This window comes from Palaemon carinicauda, chromosome 9, assembly GCF_036898095.1.
Source record: "Palaemon carinicauda isolate YSFRI2023 chromosome 9, ASM3689809v2, whole genome shotgun sequence".
Lineage (NCBI taxonomy): Eukaryota > Metazoa > Arthropoda > Malacostraca > Decapoda > Palaemonidae > Palaemon > Palaemon carinicauda.
Genome location: NC_090733.1, coordinates 134,810,710 through 134,815,709, shown reverse-complemented (window position 1 = coordinate 134,815,709; position 5,000 = coordinate 134,810,710). Strand labels below are relative to the sequence as shown.

At 32.8% G+C, this 5,000-nt stretch overlaps 2 non-coding genes across 2 annotated transcripts; one reads left to right on the top strand and one right to left on the bottom strand.

Annotated features, from left to right (window-relative positions):
- Positions 1 to 3,088: 3,088 nt before the first annotated feature.
- Positions 3,089 to 3,160, bottom strand: TRNAE-UUC (transfer RNA glutamic acid (anticodon UUC)). Its single transcript has one exon. It is a non-coding gene; the product is annotated as a tRNA-Glu (tRNA).
- Positions 3,161 to 4,037: 877 nt separating this feature from the next.
- Positions 4,038 to 4,109, top strand: TRNAG-UCC (transfer RNA glycine (anticodon UCC)). The gene has a single exon. It is a non-coding gene; the product is annotated as a tRNA-Gly (tRNA).
- Positions 4,110 to 5,000: the final 891 nt, after the last annotated feature.

Genomic DNA, 5,000 nt, shown 5'->3' with positions numbered 1-5,000 from the left:
ACACCTGACAACACTGAGATTACTAAACAATTCTTCTTCACCCCAGGGGTTAACTACGGCAATGTAATTTTTCAGTGGCTACTTTCCTCTTGGTAAGGGTAGAAGAGACTCTTTAGCTATGGTAAGCAGCTCTTCTAGGAGAAGGACACTCCAAAATCAAACCATTGTTCTCTAGTCTTGGGTAGTGCTATAGCCTCTGTACCATGGCCTTCCACTGTCTTGGGTTAGAGTTCTCTTGCTTGAGGGTACACTCAGGCACACTGTTGTATCTAGTTTCTCTTTCTCTTGTTTTGTTGAAGTTTTTATTGTTTATATAGGAAATATTTATTTAAATGTTGTTACTATTCTTAAAATATTTTATTTTTCCATGTTTCCTTTCCTCACTGAGCTATTTTCCCTGTTGGGGCCCCTGGGCTTATAGCATCCTGCTTTTCCAACTAGGGTTATAGCTTAGCATTTAATAATAATAATAATAATAATAATAATAATAATAATATAACATGTAAGGAAAGTCATTTGTCATCCGGCGTCAATGACCTTAGATGTCAGGATGCCTGAAAACTTTAAATCATTCATTCATTGTCTCCAGACAATCATCACAATCTTACTCCATCAATACTACGCTGTAGTACGCTCGGCCACGTAAAAGAAAACGTATACTTTTTTATGAATGAAAACGTACAATGGTGGATTACCGGGGTGACATATCTAATACTACGGATGCCCGTGTAACTGGCAGAAGATTTTTTTTCCAAGTTTCTTCAGATTTTGCTATTTTATTCTGTACTTCTCTACATAATCTATGTTTTATTTCCCCTTACGTTCAGTTGAGTCTATCTACTTCTAAAGACTTACATAATATATTTTTTTATAATTTAGAATTCCCTTTTCCGTGTAATTGACTCTGATAATGATATTCAAAAATTGTAAAATCAAAAAGGTGTTACTCTACGGATATGAGTCATGGTATGACAATGAAACAATATGCAATATATGTAGAAGATTTGAGAACAAAGACCTCAGAAGGATATTGGGAGTTAAATGGCAGGACAGGATTAGCAATGAAACTATAAGAGAGATTACTCGAGTGTCATGTGTAGATGAAATCATGGTGAGGGGTAGATGGGGATGGTTTGGGCATGCTCTTCGAACTCCCCAAGAGAGATTAGTTCACCAAACTTTCAACTGGGCTCCACAAGGCACTAGAAGAGTTGGAAGACCCCAGGCCTACATGTCTAAGGACTATGAAGCACGAAGTAGATGATGAATGGAGAAGTATTGAATGAAAAGCTCAAGATAGAGACGACTAGCGAAATCTAACCGAGACCCTTTGCTTCAATAGGCGTAGGAGGAGATGATGATGATGATCAATCCAACGAAAACTGTATTGAATGTCACAATTAATACAGTAGTTTACCCAAATCTATTTTCAAAGCCTCTGTAAATATGAATAATTTCGATGAAAAGAATATCTAATAATAATAATAATAATAATAATAATAATAATAATAATAATAATAATAATAATAATAATAATAATAATAATAATAACTTATTTCCTTTGGGTAAGGGTAGAAGAGACTCTTTAGCTATGGCAAGCAGCTCTTCTAGGAGAAGGACACTCAAAAATCAAACCATTATTCTCTAGTCTTGGGTAGTGCCAGAACCTCTGTACCATGGTCTTCCACTGTCTTGGGGTAGAGTTCTCTTGCTTGAGGGTACACTTGGGCACACTTTTCTATTTTATTTCTCTTCCTCTTGCCTTTTTTTCAAGTTTTTATAGTTACTATATGAAAGATCTATCGTAATGTTGTTGCTGTTCTTAAAATATTTCATATTGTTCATTACTACTATTTTCCCCGTTGGAGCCCTTAGGCTTATAACATCCTGTTTTTCCAAATAGGGTTATAGACTAGCAAGTAATAATAATAATAATAATAATAATAATAATAATAATAATACATTACTCTTATGCCTAAGATAGTGCTTGCTTGATTGCTTGATTACTAGTAACTTAATATAAACTAGAGGGGCACTCAGTAAAGCGCAGACCTCCACCACGGCAGCTTATTTCTCGACCATTTGATTAACCTTGACCTTTGACCTTAACATTTATTAATTGGTGTGGATTTTCACACACTCAAATATGAACCAAGTTTGAAATGTCTGTGACAACGATGTCCATACTTATGGCTGATTAAGTTAATTGGACATTTAGCTTGACCGTGACCTTAACCTTTGACCTTGATCTTCCAAAACTTTAATTTCCAGCTTTTTACATAAAAGTTAATCCCTGCAAGTTTCATTACCCTACGATTAAAATTGTGGCCAGGAAGCTGTTGACAAAAAACACACACAAATTATAAACACGCAAACAGGTGGTAAAGCATAACCTCCTTCCAAATTCGTTGATGGAAGTAAAAAAGTAAAGTAGATTTTGGTGCACAATATATCGTATCAATAAATATACAGGGAATGTTTTATTGTGACAATAAATGTGTAGAGATTGTTTCATGATATTAAAAGTACAGAAAATGTTTCATTATATCAAGAAACTTACCGAGAACGTTTCATTATATCGATAATCATAACAAGAAGGTTTCATTATATCATTAAACTTACCGAGAACGTATCATTATATCGGTGAACATACAGAAAATGTTTCATTATATCAATAAAGTTACCGAGGTTTCATTATATCAATAAACATACCAAGAACGTTTCATTATATCAATAAACATACCGAGAACGTATCATTATATCGATAAAACATACCGAGAGAGTTTCCTTATATCAATAAAGTTACCAAGAACGTTATATTATATCAATAAACATACCGAGAATGCTTCATTATATCGATAAACATACCAAGAACATATCATTATATTGATAAACATACCAAGTACGTTTCATTATATCAATAAAGTTACCAAGAACGTCTCATTATATCAATAAACTTAACTAGAACCTTTCATTACATCAACCAAGATACCGAGAACGTTTTCTTATATTAATAAATGTTGAGAGAATGCTTCATTTTATGCTTCATTGTCTAATGCTTGTCTACCATACAGGAAAATAAAAAAGCTTCCCATGCCGGGAATCGAACCCGGGCCTCCTGGGTGAAAGCCAGGTATCCTAGCCACTAGACCACATGGGATGTACTGCATGAAGAAATTTCCAATAAACTAATTTTAAGGCCAATGGAGATATAAAGGATGCTATAACCCCAAGGACTCCAACAGGGAAAAATAGCCCAGTGAAGAAATACAAAAAGGAAGTGATCTATATGAGAAGTAATGAACAGTTAAAATAAAATATTCTGAGAACAGTAACATTAAAACACACCTTTCATATCAAATTTAAAAAAGGAGACTTTTGTTAGTTTGTTCAACATGAAAAATATTTCACAATTTACAATCATTGATAGCAATAGAGATTAGCTACCTTTTCTGGGTATTATTATTATTATTATTATTATTATTATTATTAGCTAAGCTACAACCCTAGTTTAAAAAGCAAGTTGCTGTAAGTATTCTTATTTTTATTATTATTACCAGCTAAACTGCAACCCTAGTTTGAAAAGCAAGATACTGTAAGTATCATTATTATTATTATTATTATTATTATTATTATTATTATTATTATTATTATTATTATTATTACCAGCTAAGCTACAAATCCTAGTTATAAAAGCAAGACGCTATAAGCCCAAGGGCTCCACCAGGGTAAAATAACCCAGTGAGGAAAGGAAATAAGGAAATAATTAAACGATAATGAGAAATAATGAACAAAATAAAATAACAACGTAAAACAGATTCTGGCAACGAATCTGGGGAAAAATATTAGCAGTTTCATTTCTGGATTATGCAACATTTCTTGGCTTTAATTGCTTGATTTGTAATAGTTTTTGTGTATAGCATCACAAGATAAAATAAAATCAACATAGACTGCAAGACATACGTACGAACTCTCACTACAGATTAAAAAACACTTTAATTTTTATTTTCTTTATCTTGAAATCTCCCTCATGTCAAGCGATGGTGGTATAGTGGTTAGCATAGCTGCCTTCCAAGCAGTTGACCCGGGTTCGATTCCCGGCCATCGCAACCTTACATTTTGTTTAAACCACAGATCAATATTAGTCTAGCAGTCAGACCAACGCGGCCCAAAACTTATTCAATTTTCATATTCTTTCACTTAAAAGTTGTAGAAAGGACTGCATGTCTAGGATTGTTTTATTATTATTACTAGCTAAGCTACAACCCTAATTACAAAAGCAGGATGCTATAAGCCCAGAGGCTCCAACAGGGAAAAATAGCCCACTAATGATATGAAACAAGGAAATAAACAAACTATGAGAGATGTAGACAAAGAGGAAGGAGAAGAAGATGAGAGATGTAATGAACAATTAAAATAAAAAAAAATTGGAAGAACTGTAATGTTAAAATAGATCTTTCATATATAAACTATAAAAATTAAAAAATCAAGAGGAAGAGAAATATGATAGAATATTGTGCCCGAGAGTATCCTTAAACAAGAGATAGATATCTCTGTTTTAACTAAAAGCAAGTCTTCTAGGAGAAAGACACTCCAAAATCAAACCATTGTTCTCTAGTCTTGGGTAGTGCCATAGCCTGTGTACTATGGTCTTCCGCTGTCTTAGGTTAGAGTTCTCTTGCTTGAGGGTACACTCGGGCACACTATTCTATCTAACTTATCTTCCTCTTGTTTTGTTAAAGTTTTTTATAGTTTATATAGTAAATGTTTATCTTAATGTTGTTACTGTTCTTAAAAAATATTTTATTTTTCATTGTTTTCTTTCCTCACTGGGCTATTTTCCCTGTTAGGGCCCTGGGCTTATAACATCCTGCTTTTCCTAACTAGGGTTGTAGCTTAGCAAGTAATAATAATAATAATAATAAAAATAATAATAATAATAGTATAGAAAATAATAATAATAATAATAATAATAATAATAATAATAATAATAATAATAA